At 41.4% G+C, this 25134-nt stretch overlaps 1 long non-coding RNA gene across 1 annotated transcript in view; it reads left to right on the top strand.

Annotated features, from left to right (window-relative positions):
* The window catches only part of LOC147019772 (uncharacterized), a 42523-nt gene extending 21658 nt beyond the window's left edge, over positions 1 to 20865 (top strand). Inside the window, exons 2-3 of the long non-coding RNA XR_015061512.1 lie at positions 11572 to 11707; positions 20254 to 20865. This is a non-coding gene — a long non-coding RNA (uncharacterized LOC147019772). The remainder of the gene's footprint in view (positions 1 to 11571; positions 11708 to 20253) is intronic.
* Positions 20866 to 25134: the final 4269 nt, after the last annotated feature.

Here is a 25134-nt window from a genome sequence, read left to right on the forward strand (position 1 = left end):
GGATAGAAATTGAAGGTAATGGGGAGGATCGAAATTTAAGGTAATGGGGAGAAAAAGAAACGATCGAACACCGAGGGGAACCGGTAGGCCTCAAGCCTAGGCCAAGGCCTAGGCCTCAAACACCCGAAAAGAACGTCGACAAAAACTCACAAAATAGCACGATTTTTGAAACAAAACCGAACTAGGAACACACAGTAACATGTAGGTGAGAAAATTAAACAGTTAAAACGGGACAAATAACGACCGGAAACTTAACTTTGAGGACGTCAGCAGAGAGCCCCGAAGGAGACGTCTCGTCGCTCCAAACCCAGAACCGGAAGTGACATTATAAATTGAAGAGATGGAAGATGAAGAATAAAAGTGATAAATCACATCATTTGTTCAACCCACCATTGATAAACACTCGGTTCGTTCGGAAAACGATATATGCTGCAGTTATGGCTCTCCATTTGGTGATTGCAATCTGGACTAGAAGGACACTCAGTAGAGCACATACTTCTGCCCCGTAATTCCTGATTCACGATAACTTATCTGGCCCAATACATTTTTGAAATATCGTGCTATATATCGTTTTTGAGCCCATCTTTCCGTGGTAAAGAATCACTTAAAACATTCTCGTAGTCGAATCCGGATTCGGATCTTCACCAAAATCGAATCAATTCGTCGAGGTCAAACACCCAACCTGTCCACCAAGTTTCATCCAAATTCGTCTTCAACTTTTTGAGATATCGTGCTATATATTAGTTTATTCCTATCTCTCAATGGTGAAGAATCACTGAAAAAAAATATCAGATCCGGATCCCAGATCTTCACAAAAATTGAAAGAATTCTTCCTTGTCGCACACCCAACATGTCCACCAAGTTTCATCAGAATCCGTCAACAACTTTTTTGAGATGTCATGCGATATATGAGTTTAGCCCTATCTCTCAAAGGTGAAGAATCACTTTAAAAATTCTCAGATCAGGATCTTCACCAAAACCTAATCACTTTGTCCTTGTCACACACCCAACCTGCCCACAAAATTTCATCTGGATCCATCCACAACATTTTGAGATATCCTGAACACAGACAAAGACAGAAAGGGGTGAAAACATAACCTCCTTCACCTTCGGCACCATCTTCACAAAGCTACAGTGGCCATATCCTATGGATGAGTGTCAACAGCGACTTAAACGTTGGGGACATCATTGCAAGTGCAAATCGCGAAGCCATTAGTGATGACCAGCAAGTCTAGCCCCTGCACATTGTTGATGTGAGACGCTCTTTGCTGTGGTGGATTGTGAGCATTTAATCCGACCACCTTTGCTATATATTTTTTTTGAAAAATTTAACTAATAAAAGTGGGTGCTTTTAATTTTGAGCTTTTTTTTTGGAGCCAACATTCATTATTGTGCTCAAAAACCAGACGTAAGCATGCATTTCATACTTTTATTGTTACTTCTACTTTTCATCCCAATTCTTCAAGATCTACAAACATGCAAAACCTCTCGCCACAACGAAAGTTGGCAATGAAACGAGAATGTGTACCTTCTCTGTGCATGCGCATCATGCAGTACATGCTTACTCCAACTAATGAAATCCAGGACATGTAGAAGCCGATACCAGTCTCTGTGATTAAATACTGCCCACCAGCACAGTGTGGATTTATAAAGGGAGAACAACATATTTGGGTAAAGTTAAGATGCATTGATTTGGGGACATCCTGCATTCGGGCCTGTGTGGATTGCACAGAGCAATGTATTTTATGTCATATTCCAGCAAAAAAGTGGGGAGACATGTCCCCCCCCCCCCGTCCTCCACGCATAATTCTAGGGGAGTACATCCGGGTCGTGCGTTGTCATGCCTATGTGACGTCATCGCTTCGGTGCGTTTTTGTGGTGTATTAATTTTTGAATCAAATGAATTTTTTGAGATGTCATGCTACAATATGGGTGCAACACCGAAGAGAGGATGTCGTTTTGTTCAGTTGGAATCATTGAAATTGCTTCAGCCATAATTGTGCTCGGCACAGTGACATTGATCAACATTTTGAGGATTAACAAATTGGTGATTTTGCTATCTCTTGATAGAGTGCTTTAGTGATGTATTTTAGCATATTACTCATTCCTGTTAGTTATGAAAACGTTTGAGAATAAAATGTGTGCCTTTCAAATGCTTATGACTTCATTCTATAGTAGTTTCTACAGTAGCTTATGACTTCATACAAAGCTTTCATCCACAGCCTGATGGAGTATTGCTCTCCCCTTTGGGCTGATGCTCCTGCCTCACCTTTCTTGGCTTCACACTCTGGAAATCAAGGCATTTAGAATCATTGGTATCTTCCACGATGAGGCTGAGTCTTTGGGACTCTCGCTCTCTCACCACAGGCAGGTCGATGGTCTTTGTTGTCTTCTACCATCTCCTCTTCGGCCTCGCCCCCATGCTTTGTCTGAGATATGTCCCCCCATATTTCTGCAAGACACTAAGGATCCGCCAGCAACCCCCTTCTGGTAAAACTACCAAAATAAAGAATCACTGCTCACTTTCACTCTTTCATTGCTCTTGTTTCGCACCTTTGGAACAAAGTCCCACACTCTCTTCAATCCCACTCTTCCCTCAAGGTCTTCAAAACAGCTGTTCACCACCATCTCTTATCTTCTCCCATCCAAAACCATGATCTTTTCTACCTCCGCTAATCTACCCCAAACCCACCTCCTCCAAATTCCCTGCTTTCCTTCCTGAAAGTCCCTGTAGTGTCCATCTTGTTTACCCTGTTGACCTCACCCAATCCCTCTCCATCCAACACATCGCCTCATGTCTCTGTTCCACACTGTTTTTTCCTTCCCTCTCCCACCCTCGTTGTACGTTGCCTCCTGCTCCCCTTGTTGTATGTTCTGTGTTTAGCTCTCATATGAGCCGCAACAGTGTATACAACAAAAAAAGTTGTTAAGCGTACCATTTTGTACACATTTGAATGGACGGCCATTTTTCTTATGCCATCTCCACATAATGGATGGATCTCTGTCGGAGTGGCAACCCATCCAGGATTGTGTCCAATAGCCAAGGAGACTGCTTAGGCATCATCAACGCTCTGCACGGGGTATGGTCCCAATGGATGGATCTCCACATATATAATACAATCAATCGTATTCCATGATAGTGAGACCAACTCTTGAATATTGGTGGTGCTACGTGTGTGTGTGTGTGTGTGTGTGTGTGTGTGTGTGTGTGTGTGTGTGTGTGTGTGTGTGTGTGTGTGTGTGTGTGTGTGTGTGTGTGTGTGTGTGTGTGTGTGTGTATATATAATATATATATACATATATATATATATATATGTATATATATGTATATATACATGCTGAAGACCGACTTGAGAAAGTCCAATAGAGGGCAACAAGGCAGATTACAGATTTCATATGCTGAGAGTATCCTATCCTGACAGACTGAGAGCACTGAATTATCTACACTGGTCTGCAGAAGGCAATCAGCGGAGCTCATCCGGATATTCAAGATAATGGAAGAAATTGGTCAACTTAATGCCCAACAATGATTTGAAATGAACGAGAACTCAAGAACAAGAGGCCATGTCAAGAAAGTGAGGGAGAAACATTGCAGAACTAAATCAAATAGAAGACTAAGAAGGAACCCGAAGAAGTAAAGAGCAAAGATGGAGTCATCAGGAGGAAACTGGATAGGATTTGGGTTTCAGCTGCTACTCCACAACCATCGATCCTATCCAGGCGCAGCCATGTGAGCCTTACAGAATAATATCTGTAAGAATTCACTCCTCTTTCGATCGATAGATAACGAAAGAGATAAATAATTAAAAAATCAGGCAAAATACTTTCTCTGTCAGGAGCATGAACAATTGGAATGGGCTTCTTGACGATGCCATTAAAGCAATATCCATCAACCAATTCAAGTCAGCACTGGGTCATCAATCCATTGAAATACAACCCTATCAATGAGGATACAGCGGAGTAACGAGTGGAAAATAAGCATCACTTCATGTCTCTATATCCAGTAAGATCAAGTGAGATGAACTTAAATATTTGGGGGTCTATTTGTCCATCTCTCGTAAATGCTCATAAATTCACAACTGGAGCACTCTCGGGGACAAAATACTGGTTCGGCTGAAAGAATGGAGTGGGCTACTGAGGATCCCGTCTCTGTATGGGAGAACTGTTTTCATTAAGCAATTTGTCATTCCAAAGTAGTTGTGCAAGTTTTCTTGCATAAGTATTCCAGATGAGTTTCTGGCTAATATGCAAAGGAGGTTGTTGGACTCCTTTTGGAATAGAAAGCATTGGGTATCCTTCAGAATCTTGAGTTTCCTTCTGGCTGAAGGTGGACAGGGTTTTCCCTGCCTTCATAGCCATGTTTTATGCCTTCAAGCTACAGAAACCATTCAGCATTTCTTTTATGTGAACCCAATACCTCAATGGATGGTGCATGCTGGCATCATCCTTCTTCAGTAAAGTGCTCAGTCAAGGGTACAAAAGGCATATATTCACCATCATCACCAAAAGCCTCGGCAGTGTCCCATTGCCTTATTTTTTTATCAGGAAATGCTGAAGGTCTGGAAAGCAGGAGTTTGATGATAAAAGAACAAATGGTCCTCACCCAGGTAAGACCTGCTAGAAGAGCCACTTTTCCTCAATTCATTTCTATAGGCAACAATGATCGCTTCCCTTACCATAAGGAGGAAACTCTTGCCAAAGGGGTATATCCACCGTTAGAGAGATCTCTTGAAGGATGGGAAGAATGGCATTCTCTCACCTGAGGAACTTGCAGTAAAATTAGGCCTACAGATGACCTGAGTTCCTTTTAGGATACTCAAGGATGTTAAGAACTCATTGCTTCCTGATTGTTTGGCTAATCTGGAGAATCCTTGTGATGGTGATGAAACTGTTCAGGATTGCCCCAATACTTTCATGGCTTTTACAATCAAACAACAAGGTTGCTATATCTCCCAGCCACCACCTACGCACAATATGAGAAAGGTCCCTAGTGCAGCTGGAGTATTCTCTGTGGACTATCAAGGAAGGACATATACTTGCAAGTTGTCCATTCACTCCATTTTATTGCAATTGCAGATCAGCTCGACGCTCCCTGGTGTGATTTTGTTCCACCCCCTCCCCCTTGCCGGCCCATCCACAGTGGGAGTCTTCTTTATTAATCTCTACCCAATACCAAGATTGGTGGGTGACTAAGCTGGAGGTTGCTTCATGGGGCACCAAGTTCTAGGGCTCTGTTGTCAACATTTCACAAACTGTCTATGGTGGTGAAATGGAAACAGTCTTTCACAAAAATATGCATTCCCATCCTCATCATCCATTTTTTTTTTTGCTGGTGAGAATTCTGCAATTACGTTTCTGGCTTCATTTTTCTCCAACATGTTTGATTTTTGGACACCTCATAAAGAAAGAAGATAAATCACAGTATCTCCTTGCAAAGTTTATTTTGGCATCTGCAAAAACTTGCAACATACAAAACCAGAAAGGCAAAGATTGAAAATAATGCAGTGCAACATCGTTTTGCATGCCTGAAAGCTTTACTACGTTCACGTATCATTCCAGAATTTAAGGAGTCGCAATTTTGTTCAACTATTACAAAGTTTCCAAGAAATTTGCACCAAAAATGATGCACTTTGTCATATTTCACCACAAGGTACCTTCGTTTTACTTTGATGATTATTTTTTTGTCGATATTTTATTACCTTACGCATGCATAGCATAAAGTGGGGTTAAGCAATTGGTTCACTTCTATCTGTCTGTTTGTCTGTTCTTCTGTCGACAAACGTCAGTTTATGATCGAGGAACAACTTGATTTAAATTGAATGTTATATTTTGAACACGAATCGGAACATGAACCAGAAAACAAACTTGCAGTTTGACTGTACTTTGTCTCTGAATTCAACCCAATTGCGCATGATCAAAAAGGAGAGGGAATTATTTTACTTTCTCTGCCTGTCTGAAAATCAAATAAAATTTTAAAATGTTCCAAACAGGAAACTTACTGTTTTTACGGATGTCATAAAGGACACAAACAACAGGCATGAATATTTATGTAATGTGTTACATAAGGTGATGTAAAATATGATGCATCACAGCGGCGGTAAATCAATTTTTTTCTTCAACCTTTAAAAATCTTTAATTTGTTTAAATTTAATTATATGCTTGAACAATGTAGAACACAAATCGCCTTTTTAGGACTTTCAAAACCCTTCTGTTTAGCAGTACTTATACAAATTATTACAACATTTTACATCATCACGATAAATCAAATTTGCCACTCGTCGACCCTGCTCCTGTCCTTGTTTCTCACAACAGCATGGAGTATTGTGTTCTAAGAATTCTCTGGTTTTGTGTTCTGTTTTTCAACCTGTCCATCTGGCTTAATTGTGCTTTCTCTTTAAAATGCTTTGCCTTGTTCAATGCTGTTCCAACCATGGATTCCCAGAGGATGGGAAAGTCGAGCGACACAAAACAAAACCTATCTCTGCCTGAGCTTTATTGCACCCTGAGCACAAACTTCTGCAGGATCCGCAGGACCCACTTGTTCCTCCCTAAACTGGTTGTCTACATTATAGCGAATACAGATTAAGATGATAATACAGAATGCTTTGCATGGAATTGCAAGCAACGTCATGCCCCACCAATTTATTGCAGTCTGTGAGATTTCCTTTCTTTGTTTGATTGTTTCCATTCATGTGGCCAATGTTCTGCCATCCATGCATTGTTGCATATCTTCAACAATTTGCAAGCATCCGTTGTACCACCAGCTTTCAGCATATCTGCAATGGTCTTGTCAACTCTTGGTGATTTCTCAACCTTCAGTTTTTTGATTGCTTGCTCCACTTCTCTTGGACAAAACATCTCGCCATTTACATTGAGCAATGCAGCTGGGTCAATATCCAGTATTTGTTGCGGAGGGATCTAGTCAACGATTTCTAAAAAGGTTCCTTCAATCTCCTACTTTTCTCCTCCTCTGTTGCCAAGATGGTTCCATCGTAAGCTTTAATTGAGGTGGTGGGCTGAGATGACACTTCAATTTACAAAATCTCTCAACATTTGACAATTTTTGTCTCATCCTTCTTTGCAGCAGTTTCCACTTCTTCAGCTTTTTTACCATACTGTTGTCACTTATCTCTCCTGGTACTGCACTTTACTGCATTGTTGTTGTTTTTTAAAAAAATATCTCTGCTAATGTTTGAGTGTCTTCATCTGTTGTTTCTTGCAGCTTCGTTTGATGAAGCTCTTTCCTGTCCTCTATGAAGTCCTATATATTCTGTGCTTATCCATCATTCCTTGAAAGATTATTTGTTCCCATGTGTTTCTTTATTTATGTAGATGAGGTTAAATGCTGAGCATAAAGCAAGGAAGCAGCATGTACCATTTAAAAAAAAAAGGCTTTGGCATGACTTTCCTGGGATTCAAACTGCTGATCTCCCTGACTTAAGGTGGACACTGTAACAAATTACACCACTGAGTCTGGTGAATACTTGTTTTTGTTAGAATAATATATTGGTAGTTTGAGAAATATATTGTCATTTCATTAGATATTTTGAAGAAAACTGGAATGGAATGTTTCGTAATGCCATCTCAACATCACTCATGATGCTGGGATCCAGAGTTCAAACACCATTTACTGTGTTGATTTATTCTTAATCTACGAATACCCTTGTAATTAATGTTAAAGTACAATGATTGATGCCAATGTCCTTGAAATTCATGTTAAACTACACTAATGTCTATTGAGGTCCTGTCCACATCTTCCTTCAAAAGCTTCAAGGACTGCAGAAAATGGTGGAGCAAAAATTAAAAGGTTGACAGGATAGCATAGAGTGATCCCTTCTGAGCTGTCTAGCCTGGGCTCAAATCCTGACCCAGCTGTATACTTTTATCCTGGCATTTCACATGTAGGGCAAGGTATCAATGCGTGCAACGTCCCTCGGATCAATGTTAAACTGGGAGTTGTGTCTGCCTTCTTTAGTTAGTGGACCTTAAAGAGCCCACAGTGACTTTCATGAATAGTAAGTTAGTTATCACCAGCACAATGAACAAATTGCAAATTCCTGCCCTGAATGACTGATGGAAAGGCAATGGAAAACCATCTCACATAATCCTAACCAATAAGCTGCTTCAGAAGCACCAATTATCTGTTAAAGATTGTGGAACATGAAATATATATGAGAGGGTAGTATTATCAATAAGTTTATATCAAAGTAACCTATAGGCAAAGATTCAATGCATCAAAATTCGAACTAAAGTACAAGAGTGAAGTCGATGGCATGCTATCGCAAATTCCCACGCTTCCCACCTCAAGCAATGTTGAAAGATGGCAAAAGGTTACACCAGGGATAACCTGGTGAAACCTTTTGAGTTGATCTCAAATATTGAGTTAATTTTTCCCCCATTTTCACCACTGTGACTCTAAGTTCACCCATGCCCCTTTGGGGCATGAAGCAGGGGTCAAATCCAAAAATATCTTAACATATTTCATGTATCACCCAGTGTTGATTGCATATACAAAGTTTCCATTTAAAATTTTTTAAAATGTGCCCGTAATTGCATTTTTGGGGATTTGACCTTTTGACCCCACTCAAGAGGGAAAGGGCCAAAAGTGATACTGCTCTTGCACCTGCCATGTTGTGATCATAACTACCAAGTTTGGTGAATTTCTGCCCAACCGTTTAGGAGGAGATAGTGTGACGGACGGACAGACAGACAGATGGAGCCGATTACAATATTCCCCCGTTTTTTTTTTTTTTTCAAAAGGCATGGGTATAACAAACATATCAGATATCATATCAGGTGCTTTTATTAGCCAGAGAAAGGGATTTCGTTTGGTTATTCAGCAAATATCAACATCTGAAGATAGATGGAACTAATTCTAGCCGAGCGGCACCCTTTATCAGAGTTGTCTGTGTATCTACTCACACTCCACTAATGAGCACAAAAACCAGTACCTGCTTGTTTAGATATTTTGCCTCTGACATTATTCGATTGCAAAAGGCATTTTTGAAGTCAAAATCAGAGTAAATATCGATGCTTATATTATACGATTGTGGCATGCTTGCACACCGCAATCAAATGCTCGGGTGAATCCGACGTGAATCTAATGTACTATTAGAGAGCCGTTTGTGTGTCTATGCATGTCGCTATTTTTCTCAGAGATGGCTGAATGGAAATCATAACTTTCAGAGGTTTATCAGTGAGTGTCGGGGAATGTTTTAGACCCCCAAAAAATGTTGTTTTTTTAATTTTTGAAAAAAAAAGTTGGATTTTGTTTGGATTTTTTTTTATCTTTCTTTTGTGCCTACACCTTTGTAACGATGTGACAGGTAATATTAAATGGTACCTGACCCCATTCCGATGTGGGTGTAGGGAAGTGTTTCGGCCCCCATTGGGAAACACCGGGTACCGCTGCTGTAAGTACATAAAAAAGATAAACTTTATATATTTCATGAAAATGTATTGTGCTTGCATTTTGCAAGCAGATATACAACTCAAGTCAATCAATAAATTAATGATTAGAATGAGCTCTTAATTTAAACGTTTAGAGTTATGGTAATTTTTAATGTAAATACAGCAAAAGTTATAAAATAAGAGGCAGAAGAGTCGAGCGTTAGCATTGCCTAGCAACCAGTTCGATTGTGAGCTCCATTGTCTTGGGTCACGTGACCTGCCATGAGCAGAGTAAATCTGCACCAGCCAAATATTATTCATGGATATTTTTGTTGATGGATATTTTCAGACTGTTTTGTGTTTTTTTTTTTTCCTGGGATGTTGACTTCGAGTTGCATTTCAGCTTTCCACCGCATCTAGAAAGTACTAAATATTTATATACAGTACACCGTTTACCACAGTACACCATCCGTACAGAAAAGATCAAAGCACCACAAAAACATGTCAAACATAGAAGAAAAGGTCACAATCTTCACTGCATGACCTTCCACGGCTGCTGCTCAAATTGAAATGAAAGGCTTGCCGTGCACAGCTGAATATATCAATTTTTACCACGGCAATATTCTGTGAAACACTCCATTTATTTGTCCATTTTCTTGTGTCATGTGACCTACGGTGAGCAGAGCGACCTGAACATTATTTGCTCTCAATCTTGTTTATTTCCTGGCTCAGGTATGAGCTGAAAAAGAGACTGACAATTTTCACCATTAGTTATAGCAAATTATGCTTTTACTAAAATTGCCTTCATTAGCATCTCTTTAATACCATCGTCATGATTATTAGAAGCATTTATGGCACAGATAAATGGACCGAAATGAGCATAAACAATGATTCTCCAACATAACACTGTGTGTGGCATTCAAAACATATGCAGAACGAATTGCAGTACTCACAATCATTCAACAATGCTCAACTCTGCATTCCCCAATATTTCATGATGTGTACTTCTTAATAAGTTTTAATTACCTCCACCACCAAAGGTGGACAGAGGTTATGTTTTCTCCCCTGTCTGCTTGTCTGTGAACACGATATCTCAAAAAGTTATGGACGGATTCGGAAGAACCTTGGTGGACAGGTTGTGTGTGTGACAAGGACCAACTGATTCGATTTCGGTGAAGATCCAAATCCTTATCCAAGAATTCTTCAAGTGGTTCTTCACCATTGAGAGATGGGGCCAAAAAACGATGAGTGATTCTTCACCATTGAGACATAGAGCCAAAAATAATAAATAGCACAATATCTCAAAAAGTTGTGGACGGATCAGCTGAAACTTTGTGGAGAGGTTGTGTGTGCGTGACAAGGATGAATTGATTCAATTTTGTTTCAGGTCCGGATGCAGATCTCGCCTATCAGTGGGATGCAAAACGTAAACTGTTCAGGCTGGTGGAAGTGTGTGCTCTATTGTGTGCCGTTTTAATTAATCTGTGTGCTTTATTGGAAAAGAAAAGAAAAGAAAAACCTATCGGGAGTATTATGGTTTCGAGAACATTTTGAATACCCTATGTAGAAGAAAGAGACATTCTCCAAAATGGGGTTTCTTTAAAGCTTCTCAAGTTGAGACCATGTAAACTGTAGAGAATAAAATTTCCTTTTAAATCAATTAAAACAAATCTAACCTGATGAATTCAATGGTAGAGCAGAAATAGACATCCTCGAGATAAAAATGTATGTTTTTCTTTAAACCTTCTAATAGGAAATCTTTTTATACAAATTAAAAGGTCAGGACCATCTCCATAGACATATCTCAGGCATTCCATAAAGCTTGGCATCCTGCTTTGCTTGCCAATCCCGCTGCCTGTGGCGTACAAGGCCACTTTCATTCCTGGATTTCTGGCTCCCTTCTCTCATGTAGTCAATGCATAGTTAACCCAGTCTCGTTCCTCATCTACATAAACAACCTCTCCGATACTCTGGAAAACCTTCTCTTCATTTTTGCAGACAATTCCACATTGTGTTACACCGTCCCACTGACTGACGAGCTACGTACTTAACTCACTGCATATCTGGAAATGATTCGATGCTGTTCTGATAAATGGAAACTTTCAATGTTGGAAAATCTCACAGTCTCACCTTGTCACTGTGGAAAGATTATAAAACTAACCCATCTATCTATTTTCATAGTCAATTACTGGAAGAGCTTCAGTCTCTTGAACTTCTCGGAGTCCCCATCAGCCATGACCTCTCCTGGGCGAACCACATACTGCACAAAGCTGACCTCCAAAGAAAGCCGCAGACAGGGCATCCTCTGTTGATCCAGGTATTTACATGAAAAATTAGAGCTACTCACGGTCTATAAGACCTGTGTTTGGAGTTCAATATCGGTTATTCCACATTATCAGAAGAACAATGTGATGAACTGAGATTGGAGCCATAGTTGGATACAACAAGCAAGGGAATAAAAGAATAGGAAAGATGAGACAGAGAGAGAGAGAGAGAGAGAGAGAGAGAGAGAGAGAGAGAGAGAGAGAGAGAGAGAGAGAGAGAGAGAGAGAGAGAGAGAGAGAGAGAGTGAGAGAGTGAGAGAGTGTGAGAGAGAAAGAGATATTGGAGGAAGGAGAATGAAGTAACCTGCAAGTTAAGGGTTGCACTATGTGTGGTGAACAGAAGTACAAAAGATCACTGGTAGGGATGGAGAATGCACACGATGGTGGTGCACAGTTTACTTGTCATCCAAAAGGGGAAAATGTAACTGAACAGCCTCTGGAAGGTAATTCTACAAAAGGTAGAAAATAGAAACAAAATATTTGAGGTGTGCAGTTAACCTGAATTTTGGAAGTTACACGGAGAGGGGGTTGCTGATCGAACATGTCTGTGTTGAAGTAGCTGGGGAGGTTCAGGGGAGAGGGATTAGGGAGGGTTGATAGGACAGGGGGATCGAGACTGGAGGAAAGGCAGAAAAACAGAAAGGCCACTGAAACAGACCGGCTTGGGATCATCGTGGGAGATTCCATTAATGTTGGAAACCTTTAAATTCCACAGAATCCAGGAGAGATGTCATGCTGGTGCCCCAGCCCTGATGGGAGGGTACCACACTCCATTGAGCATACGGACAAAGTGTGATGTCTGTGGTGTAACATAATGTTCTGTTAAAAGTTTGAAGAAACTGTTTTAATGAGTTAGTATATTGATGTGAACTGTGTTGTATATGATCAACCTGTTGATATCATTGTATTCTTTCATATTTTTTTTCTTCTCCAAACTCTAATTCTTTCATACCCTCACTGTTCGCTTCACTGGTCACTCCTTTCCTTCTCTCATCTCTTTCTTCACACTTCTTATGCCCTTCTTTTGTCTCCTTTTCTATCTTTAATCATTCCTGTCTCTCTCTTTCTTCTACTCTCACCATCTTCCCTCTCTCTCAGTTGCATTTTCGTCTGTGCATCTGGGACCACTTGTTGAGGAGTAATTGTTTCCTTGATGCGTTCCATCTGTGCATGCCATACTGAAAACCCACTTACGTAACTTCCAGGCTAAAAGGCTGTTGAATAAACTGGAAACATTCTGATTAAGAACAAAGTTCTGGATTCTTAAAGAGATGCGCATGATTGAATACTGTTGATATCTTCATAGTGCTTTCTCACAATCCTTGTGAAAAGTGAATCGAGTGAAATAATTGGAGATTTGTTTTGATCATTGACCCAATCATCCCTCACTCTTGGCATGACAAAGCAAACAATTGCTGTCAAAATGTCTTTAGATCAAAAGGTTCTACGAATGAGCATGACATTCAATAATTTGAGGCATGCTTGCTTTTTCATTGTTAAATATACAAGTAGATGGCCTTGCATGAAGAGGTGTTCCAAATCTTTGGGAACCTTACACCCTGTGGTTGGGAGGGGGAGGGGAAGAGTTGAGGACTTGAGGTTTGGGAGGTAGGGTAGATGTAAATATTTCGTTTTATTAAATTATATAGTACACTTACATATTAACAACAACAACAAAAAATGCCGATGACGTTTTTTGGACAATTGTGAGTATCTTCTTCAAAATTTCTCAATGCTCCTCATAATCCGGGAAGGGAAGAATCCCTTTGGGTGGGCCAGGTGAAGGACATATTAACATATGTCTTGAACAAACTGCCGATGATGATATTATATGTTCCACAAATGAAGACTACATCAACTCAAATATATTCTCACTTTCTCATGGTTTCGAGTGAAATTTTCTATTGTGGTCATGTTGAAAGATTCCCGAAATTTTTTTTCCATTACATTTTTGGAACTGAAACAAAAAATTACTTTGAAGTTTTTGATTTCAGGGAAGTTATAAATATTCTGGAGTAAGTATAACTCATACAGCTTTTCACCTTGCTGTCTCTGGAGTCATTCTTTTTTAGACATTGTACTTGATGACACTAATCTGGCTTGTGAGACATGAGGCATCAGTTACATTGCACTTGCGACAGTTTTGTTTCCGTGCTTGAAAGTCACATTTAGGGGAGTAACCATCTGCGCAGTGTTGAGGACTTACTTGTTAACTTGATAATGGCTTTAGTAGAATTTCTACACTGTGTTTGTGTGTGTGATTGTATATGTATGCATGTATATATATATATATATATATATATATATATATATATATATATATATATATATATATTAAACTTTCCGTCACCACGTGAAGCTTTCTTTATTTCATTGTCCTCGGAACTATGTCTGACCTAAATTTGCTTCATATGATGCAAAGTGACTTCCTCATTGCTTGGACGTTACTTATATTTTCTTTGAAGGATGAGTGGAAAAATAAAACAACTTTGCCTATCAACTTCATCTCCAATCCGCTGAGAGTTTGAATTTGTGGAAAGATTTTCATCAATGACCTTTTTTTTTTCCAGGTCTGATGGAAAAGTTCATTTGTAGCTTCTCGAAGCCCTCTACAGTGACTTACTTATTGCTCAAGAAAGGTTATTTTAAACAATTACAGCACTTAAAAGGAAAACTGACCAGAATCTTGGAGTTTGTTTTTAATCCTGGCTCACTGTGGAGTGAAATGATAGGGGGGCAACAACTTTACGGGAGGAAAAAGGGGAACAGGGAGACAAAAATACAATACGATCATTGAGTGGCAGGAAAAGCAAGAGATAAGAAAATAATAGATCAATAATATCATAAAACTATATTAAAGGGGGGAACTTAAGAGGTGGAGGGGCTCAGTAAGACTATAAGAAAGCAGGGATCGGTATAGGGAAGAGTGTGAGATGATCCTGGGTAGCACTCTTCACAGACTGGAGGGGGTGGCACAAAGTAATGGGTGCAAGGGGATCTGTTCCAAAGACAAGATGAATGTGGTGAGCATTGAGCTTTTAATTTGGGAGGGAAAGTGGGTGTGAGTTTCTGAAACAGTGTGACATCTGGGGTGTGTTGTGGGGAAATGTGTGTGGGAGGGGGGGGGAAGCTCTACATATTGATAGAGGGAATAAAGTGGGGGTGGAATAAAGTCAGAAAAGAGACCATGGAAAACGATGAGCAAATATATTTTTTAAATCATAGCATCCAACAAACTCACTACTTAAAATAAGAATGAAAGTAAATTACAGGTCAGAGTCCTATTAGTATCGAAAGAACATATCGAAAGATATGTTCATATCGAAAGAAGCACACTGACCTGAAATGTAACATGACACCGACGTCATGCACATCAATTATGCAAACACATCACCTCCAAAGTAGGATGCCGTCCGTTTGGCACTTAGGTCTCTCGAGGCTCGGAATATGGTCACGCATGGTTTAATGGCTGTAGAAAAGATCATGACTTTGGATGGGGAGGGGATGGGTGACTTGAAATGGTGGGGAACAGCTGTCTTGAAGACCTGGAGGGAAGAATGAGATTGAAGATAGTTTGGAAGGTGGTCCCACAGGAGGGGAACAGAGGAATAGATGAGTGGAAGTGAGCAGTGATGATTTTAGGCAGTTTCACCAAGAGGGGGTTGCTGGTCGACCACGTGCATCCTGTAGATACCTGGGGGGGGGTGACAAAACATGGAGAGGGCAGAGTGTGCAAGTCCAGAAATGAGGCGGAAGAAGACAGAGTCGGGGATGGTGAAGTGACAGGCCCATCGACTCAGCTTCATTGTGACATTTTTTTTTTGTATACCTTGTCAAGGCTCATATGAGAGCTCACACACAACTCACAGCAAGGGGGCATGAGACAAGAGGGGCGAGAGTGGAAGGGACAAAACAGTGGGGAACAGACACATTCGGTGAACTGTGGAAGGGAGAGGGATGGGGATGGGACGGGGAACATGGTGAAGAGAAGATGGACATTACAGGGACTTTCAGGAAGGAAAGCAGGGGAATTGAAGGAAGTGGGCTTGGGTGGATTATCGGGGGTAGAAAAGATCGAGGATTTGGATGGGGGATGATAAGAGGTGGTGGTGAACAGCTGTTTTGAAAGCCTGGAGGGAAGAATGGGAATGAATAGAGTGAAGAAGTTTATTCCAAAGGCGGGAAAAAAGAGGAATGAAAGAGTGAAGATGAGCAGTGATTCGTGATTTTGGTAGTTTTACCAGAAGGGGGTTGTTGGCAGACCTTGAGCGCCCTGTGGAAATGGGGTGGGGACAAATCGCAGAGAGAGCAGGGGGGGCAAGGCTGGAGAGGAGTCGGTAGAAGACAAAGACCACCGACCAACCTGCGGTGATTGAGTGAGAGGCCCAAAGACTCAGCTCCATTGCGGGAGATGCCGATGATCCTAAATGCTCTGGTTTCGACAGCGTGGAGCCGAGAAAGGTGGGACGCAGGAGCACCAGCCCAGAGGGGAGAGCAGTACTCCATCGGGCTACGGACAAAAGCTTTGTAAGTGGTCAGGAGCTCAAGAGGGCCGAGGAAGGACTTTGCACGACGGAGGATTCCCAGTCGGCGACTGGCTTTTGAGGCGAGGTTGGAAATGTGACTTTCCCAGGAAAGGTCATGGCAGATAGTGAGACCCAGAAGCTTGACAGAAAAGACTTCTTCCAGAGGATTGTTGAGAAAGTGGATGGGGGGGTTTTCTAAACGGTCCTTTCGAAGAGACATAGTGAGAGTGTGAGATTTGTTTGAATTGAAAGACATGTTCCACGTGTTGGACCAGTTTGTGATTTTATCCAGATCTGCAGTGAGCGAAGAAGCTGCTGCTTGCCGGTCTGAGGGATGACAGATGGTACGGCAGAGGGTGGAGTCGTCGGCAAAGAGAAATAGAGGATTTTCCAGAGAGTTGGAGAGATCATTGATGAAAACCAAAAAAGAACAGGGCCTAGAACGCTACCTTGAGGAACTCCAGCCTGCACAGGAAGAGGGGATGAAAGAACTCCATTTAGGGCCACACGTTGACTGCGACAGGAGAGGAATTCTGCGAGCCATGAGTGGAGATGGCCTTGAATACCATGGGCAGAGAGTTTGGTGAGTAGTGCAGGGTGCCAGACTGTGTCAAAAGCACGTGATATGTCCAGGGATACGGCTCGGATTTCCTGTCTGGCATTGAGGACCTCCATCCATTGATGGAAGAGCAGAAGCAGCATATCCAGGGTAGAGTGACCTGGTCTGAAACCAAATTGATGATCGGAAATCAAGCCATTGGAGAAGAGGAAGGATTTCATGTCTGAAGCGATGATGGATTCCATAACCTTGCTGATGATTGGGAGAAGGCTGATTGGTCTGTAGTTGCAGGGATCTGTTTTTGCACCTTTTTATGCAGGGCAGTGATGTTAGCAGATTTCCAAGCAGATGGCAGATGACCTTGAGCAAATGAGAGGGTGAATAGAACAGAGAGAGGGTGAGCAAGAGCAGAAGAGCAGGCTTTGAGGACACGTGGGCTGATGCCGTCTGGACCGGTTGTAGAATCTGAGTCGAGGTTTGACAGCAATCTCTCCACCTTGTCAGGAGAAAAGGACACAGAGTTCACGGACAGTTGGGTGAGACTGGGTAAGGTGGGTAGAGAGAGTGATGGGTTTTGGACACAAGATTTAGCTGCAAACACCGAGTTTAGACATTCAGCTTTTTCACGTGCGGTATCAGCAGTGCGGCCATTTGAGGTAAGGGAGGGGGTGGAGGGGGAACATACACCAGAAACAGGTTTGATTAAACGCCACCAGGATTTTGAGGAGGGAGAGAGGTTTGAGAGTTCAGACTTGAGATGAGAAAGATGTTGTTTTCTGGCTCTCCTGAGGGTAGATACACACTTGTTCCGAGCTTTCTGGAAGGAACTGAGATTGCCCTCAGTTGGGTTTGCTTTCCATGAGGCAAAGGCAAGTTGTTTCAGGACAACTGCCTCACAACAAGCTTCAGTAAACCAAGGGCGGGAGGAAGGGTAGGGCAACTGAACACGAGAGGGGATAGATTTGTGCATGAGGCAGAGCAAGTTTCTTTGAAAGAATTCCCAGGATGAGTTGATGTTTCAGAAAGTAGTGATAGGAGACCAGTCTGTAAGTTTGATGGCTGCTCGGAGACCCTGCCAGTCGGCTTGAGTGAAATGCCAGACTCGACGGCGGTGAGGTGGTTCTCTGATAACAGCCAGAGAGATGTCCACTTTGACAAGGACGTGGTCAGAAGATCCGATTGGAGCGAAGGAAGAGCAGCAGATATTGTCAGGGAAATTTGTCAAAATCAGATCCAGAAGAGACAGAGGCCCATTGGTTGAGATCCGGGTCGGGAAGTTGACCGATTGAGTCAGTCCCAATGAGTCACAGAAAGCTTTTGCTGAGGTGCCATGACAGCTGAGAGAGGTACCCACACCTAGCCAACTGGCATGATGACAATTGAAGTCGCCACATAAGAGGAAGAGATTCCAATGATATCGAAGGCCTATGTTTAAAGGGCATCAAGCTGTGCAAGATTTGAGGCAGGGGTGCCAGCCCAGAGGGGAGAGCAGCATGTATTCATAAAGCTATAGATGAAAGCCTTGTAGGTAGATATGAGCTCAACTGTGCCAAGGAAAGACTTTACACGATGGAGGATGCCAAATCAGTGTCAGGCTTTGGAGGCCAATTTTGAAATGTGGTTTGTCCAACAGAAATCATGGTTGAGAGTGAGATCCAAGAGTTTGAGTGACTGAACCTCTTTGAGGGGGTTGTTGAGAAAGTAGATGGAAGGGTTTGCAGTACAGTCCTTTCGGAGAAAGAGAGTGAGTGTGAGGGATTTCTCAGGATTGAAATACATTTTCCAAGTGCTTAACCAGTTTGTGATTTTGTCAAAGTCTGAGGAGAAGAAAGAGGCAGCTTTGCTGCCTGTCTGTCAAAGGGATGAGGAACGTCACAACAGAGAGTGAAGTCATCATCAAAGATAAACAGGATTTTCCCATAGTGTCAGTGAGATCATTGATGAAGATTAGGAATAAGTTGGGGCTAAGGACACTGCCTGTGGTACTCCAGCCTTGACAGGGAGAGGAGAAGAAAAGGTTCCGATGAGAGTGACCTGTTGTTTACGATAGTGGAGGGAGTCAGTAATCCATGAGTGGCGTTGGACTTGGATTCCATAGGCAGACAGTTTGGAGATCAAGGCAGGATGCCAGACTGAATCAAAAGCTCGTGATATGTCCAGAGAGACAGCCCTGATCTCATGTCTGATATTGAGGGCCTCCATCCATTGTTGGGAGAGTAGAAGTACCATGTCCAAGGTAGAGTGACCAGGTCTGAATCCAAATTGATGATCTGAGATGAGGCTATTGGAGAAAAGGAATGATTTTATGTCAACTGCAATGATGGATTCCTGACCTTGCTGATGATTGGAAGTAAGCTAATTGATCTGCAGCTAAGGTGATCAGTTTTTGCACCTTTGTATGCAATGCTGCAATGTTGGCCGATTTCCAAGCAGATGGAAGATGACCTATGCCAAATGACAGGATGAAAATGGCAGAGAGAGGAAGTATAAGAGAAGCAGAGCAGGTGTTTGGGACATATGAGCTGATGCCGTCCGGTCTGGTTGCAGAGTCACAGTCGAGGGTTGTGAGAAACTTTTCCACCGTTTCAGGTGCAAAAGACAAAATTCAGCAGCAGTTGGGTATGACTGGGAAGGGTGAGTAGAGAGAGAGAGAGAGAGAGAGAGAGAGAGAGAGAGAGAGAGAGAGAGACAGAGAGAGAGAGAGAGAGAGAGACAGAGAGACAGAGAGACAGAGAGACAGAGAGACAGAGAGACAGAGAGACAGAGAGACAGAGAGACAGAGACAGGTTAGGGACACAAGATTTTCAAGCAAACAGAGAATTGAGGCATTTGGCCTTCTCACGAGCTGAGTTGGCTGTAGTGCCATTTGAAGTGAAGGAAGGGATGGAAGGAAAGCATACACCAGAGATAGGCTTGACAAGGTGCCACCAGGTTTTTGTCACATCTGGAGTTGGTTCTCCGTTCTTGTGTATGGCAACTTGGCTGCTGGGTAGCGATCATTTATTGGAAGCGTGGCTGTGCCACTGATGTTGTGCCCCTTTACAAGTATGCTGGTACTCATTTTACTGACATCAGAAGGATGACAGGCTGAGTGAACCCCATGTGGTGTTAATTCAATGGCCAACAGCGGCTCAAACTCAGATTCCTAAGATCCCAAGCCAGCTATCCTAACCGCCAAGCCAACACCAGGCTTAGCAGATGGCTGAAATATGCTTTCTTACCTTTTAAAGGAATTATTATAAAAAGCAAAGTATATGGAAAAGGGTTGACAAGATGCTCTCATAAACCAAACAAACCAAGCGAGTCAAAAGACACAAGGAGGGGAATGGGGATATGCAAAACTTATATACAATGATGAGAAATAAAAGCTCACATCATAACCCACAAGGCACCACGGATCACATTTATACAACACAATAATGCAAGCAGGACTTCCTTTTTATCTGATGTGCAGGGTGGATGCAGGACTCGATGGTGTCTGCTTCAGAGACGAGCTGCAATACAAGATCCAGTAAGGAACAGAGCCAGTGATGGGTAGGCCTTCAACCAGGCCAACTGCCCCCCCCCCCTTTGTCCTTTTTAGATGAGACCTCCTGGTCTAGCCTCCATCTCCTTCCTCCAGGCTCTTAAAAACACAGGGTGATGCCAGTTTGGATCGATTTTACACGAGGCTTCTTCCTCCTGTCGTCATCTTCACACGAGCTTCTCCTGGTTCTCTGTTCGTGGACTCTTGAGACTCTACTGGTGCCTCTAATTAGCACATTCTTTGATACCGTTTCCTCTCCTCGACTGTTGTGAGAGTTGTATGGTGGTGGAGGGTGTTTGGGAGGAGTAAAACGTGAGGGAAGGGGAAGGGAAGGCAGTATGTGGAGAGGGAAGGGAACTTAGTTTCTCGACCCCCTCAGACCCCAATTTTTTTTCTTTAATGCCGTGAACACAAACTTTGGTACACACTGGGTGATGAAGGTTGTGGTCAATTTTCATTGAAAGTGTGTGTGTGTGTGTGTGTGTGTGTGTGTGTGTGTGTGTGTGTGTGTGTGTGTGTGTGTGTGTGTGTGTGTGTGTGTGTGTGTGTGTGTGTGTGTGTGTGTGTGTGTGTGTGTGTGTGTGTGGAGTTTCAGCGAAGAAGTTGCAAGTGTTTATGGATGGACAGGATGGACAGACGACATGCCATCCAATAAGCTCCCCGGAACTATGTTCCAGGTGAAGTAAAAAAATAAGCATAATGCTTTGCTTAAATAAATACACTATGTTATAAAAATCGCTGATTTGTTGAAATTTTCAGATTTTACTCCAGATTTCGAAAGTTATTTAGTCCACATGATCCGATTCTCAAATCTGATATAAAATTTTGATCACATACTTTAGTTAGTCCATGAGAGTAGATTGTGTTTCAAAATCAAGGCATGTTTGAATAGCTCGAACAAAATAGTGAAGTAAGACCCAGCAAGCTGACAGAGGGACGACCAAGGATGACGCCTTGCTAAACTATAATTAAATAAGGCCGTTAATTATCTTCAAAAGGGGTGTCCAAATTTACCTAAACACCCAATTTTCATTCATGCACTACCTTGGAGTTCCCTTAGTATGTATGCAATGTTTCAGACTGCGAGGTTTCATGGTTATGGAGTTACGGAGGACACACACACACACACACACACACACACACAGACACACACACACACACACACACACACACACACACACACACACACACACACACACTTATTCGTATAGATACACATAAACCGTATGCATGTTTTTGCTTCATGTTGTACATCGGTTTATTTTTTATTATTCGTGGCATCGGATGCACCATTATCCACCACCCAAATAAACGAACGTTCCTTGGGACCAGAAGGGGACGTGTTTTCAAAGCAATTCTTGCTCTTGTTTAATTTAGTAGGATTCCTAAAATTCGTATCAAGTGAATTTTCTTCAAACATAATTGCTCTGAACCTTCTTGATTTGACACGGTTTCAACACATTTCTTCAGAAGAAGCATGTTTTGCCTGTTTTTCAAGGAAGGGTTTTTTCCAAGAAAAAAACATGCTTTATTCTCTAGAAATATTCTTGAAAGCTTCTTGCTCTACCAAGAAGTATAAACCCAACACACATCCATTTCTTTCATACGACTTGTCTCTTCTGTTAGAATGTTAGATGGTCTTCCTGACTGTTTTCTCGACCTCTTCCATCCAGGATTTCATGTCTGATATGCACGGTCAACTCATGGTCTCTCTCATTCCCACCACTGAGCTTTTGCTCAGTTGAGCTTGCTGAGATGTTCCATCCTTCTTCATGCATCTCAGCATCCGTTTGTTGTTGTCCCACTGGTTTTGCTGTCCAACAACTTCCACATTTTTCCTGTCAATCCATTGCCCCCTGCCATTATGTTCTTCGATAAGCCATGATATTTAGAAAAGGTAAAGCAAGAAATCAAATAAACAAGTAAAAAAAAGTCATAAAATGTCATAGCTCCTGGTGTTTTAGTAATTTTGCTGTATGGAGTTAAAGGGCTAGCCCATATTTATTTACAACTAAAATGGCCGCCAGTCTACCAGTCGGCCATCTTTGATCAGATCACAAAATAAAGTTAGGTGCAAGTGTATGCCATTGTGTACTGTACTTGTGCCAAGTTTGAACAAAATCGCACCATGCATGTCAGAGAAATGGTTGGGGCCGGACATGTTTAAGTTACAAAGTAGCCGTCAGTTGGCCATCTTGGATCTGATCTAGAAAAAAAAATGACGTTCTTATGTAAGCCATCATTCATTCTATGTGTGCCAAGTTTGAATGACATCGATAAATGCATGTCCGAGAAATGTTTGAGGACGTGTTCGACACCAGTTGTTTTTTACAACTTAAATGGCTGCCGGTCGGCCATCATGGATCTGGTGTCAAAACAAAATGACATGTGACAATGAAAATGGCATGACATACCATCATGTTTTGTCTTTGTGTCAAGTAGAAATAAAATCGGTCCATATACGTCCGAGATATGGTTGCAGACGCACACCTGTGAAAATTGAGACCAAATCCATAAGCCCCGGGTTCAGACTAAGTCCAACGGGGGCTAAAAAACAGCACATGCAAACCACTCTAAAAGGTCCAGACATGCACCTGTGTGAGTTTGTATGTGTTCTTACCCAGAATGTATTCAAGTGATATTTATAGGAGAAAAGAAAAGATAAATGGAAAGTGAGGAACAGAGAAGTACAGAGATAAACAGACGTGCTGTAGGCCACAGTGTAGTATCCTCTCATTATATTCTTTCTGACACGTGATGAGCTTTTTATTTAATAAGTGTATATATATATATATATATATATATATATATATATATATATATATATATATATATGTATATATATATATATATATATATATATATATATATATATATATATATATATATATATATATATATATATGTATATATATATATATATATATATATATGTATATATATATATATATATATATATGTATATATATATATATATATATATATATATATATATATATATATATATGTATATATATATATATATATATATATATATATATATATATATATATATATATCTTTTTCTTGGACCATGAAAAAAGGGTTTCATATTGAAAGTTACTGAAAGATTTTCTCTTTTATAATAAAATACAATATTAAGCATTCCCTGGATGCTTTCAATTGATGGACGGTGAAGTAAAAGACACATAAGAACTCCATTTGGCCAACTTCCAGATATTTAGCCGCTTTAGCTTGCTACCTTATACCCGGCCGCCACATACGGTTTGCTGAAGTGCTCCTGGAGTTCACCTGACAGCAGTTCAACAAAGTCGTCTAAACAAATGGTGCTGTGCAAACACAGATGTGTTCCTTTTTCAGTGCCATATCTTGGCCTTTGTGGTCATGCTTCTTGCCATGTACTCAGTGCGTTGGCATTAGCAAAACATCGTGCTTCTTGGCCCCAAAAGGCCACCTCCTGCGCCAGAAACTTCCTCCAAAGTCGAAGCTTTAAAAACAAGTTCACTGTAAAGAATGTTGATATATCAGAAGCCATAAAATAAAAATATTAATGGTATAAAATATACAAAAATATAATAAGTATCCTGGCTCAATCCCTTTGCCGCGAGTGTGGTTACGAGCTTGGGAGGTTCATGGAGTGATATGCCTGTATGATTCTTTTTGTAATATAACTGTATGAGTAAATTACATGGTTAAACTAGAACGGCACGCAGAAGAGCGTATACCTCTGCCAGGCTGAACAGTTTACGTTTTGGATCTCACTGATAGGCTGGATCTGCTGACCTGAACCAAAATCTAATCAGCTTGTTCTTGTCACCTCCCCAACTCATCTACCAAGTTTTGTCATGATCCTTCCACAACTTTTTGAAACATCGTGCTATAGAAATATTGTTTTTGGCCCTAACTCTCAATGGTAAAGAATCACTAAAAATAATTTTAAAATTCTCGAACCTGCATCAGGATCCTCACCAAAATCGAACGAGTTGGTCCTTGTCACACATCCAACCTGTTCACAAAGTTTTGTCCAAATCCATCCCTAACTTTTTGAGATATCCTGCTCACAAACAGACAAACAGGGGTGAAAACATAACCTCCGTCCACCTTCGGTGGCAGAGGAAATGAATCTGATAATTGTCAGTGCCGTTTTGCAGGAATTATTTTAACTAGATGAAGTTACACACGCAAGGAACTTTGGTATAGGAAGATGCCATGTCACCAATCATGCCTCCCCAGCACCAACCCCAGAAAGTTCTTAAGTTTACAGTTTGTGCCATTGCTCACTGCACAACCAACTGAAGACCAGCCATTGTTTTAGACCATCACTGCTGGAACAAATACTCTACAGATATTGTTATTTTTAAAAGTCTAATCAAAGTGCATTATGACAGATGCAGATGTTAGTAGATGTTGCTACGTTCATACGTGGGGAAACAAAGCGACACACCCAACCCCGGCATGAGGGAAGGAGCGTTGTTCTGATCTTTACCTTCATTCACATCGTTTCATATGTCGGTCCATTGTTAAGAAACTGATGAAGTTACAATCAGAGCTGGAGGAAGAGGTGAAAGACCTTCAATTTTTCATCATGCTGCTCCCGGTCCATGCAAAGCTGCATGAAGATGACCTCCTGGCAGGATATTGAGGCAGTGTTGACTTGAGAAAGTGAATCTACAATACAAGTCCACGTTAAAGCATGCACAGAAAGAGACCAAGCAGAGGGAAGTAGAGCATGAAGGCTTGTGTGAAGAGTGTGAAAAGGCAATTGAGCCCAAGTCAAGAGAGTTCTGTGGCTCTTCAAAGTTAGTAGTA

This window comes from Eptatretus burgeri, chromosome 9, assembly GCF_056783735.1.
Source record: "Eptatretus burgeri isolate ZD-2024b chromosome 9, Ebu_testis_v1, whole genome shotgun sequence".
Classification (NCBI taxonomy): domain Eukaryota; kingdom Metazoa; phylum Chordata; class Myxini; order Myxiniformes; family Myxinidae; genus Eptatretus; species Eptatretus burgeri.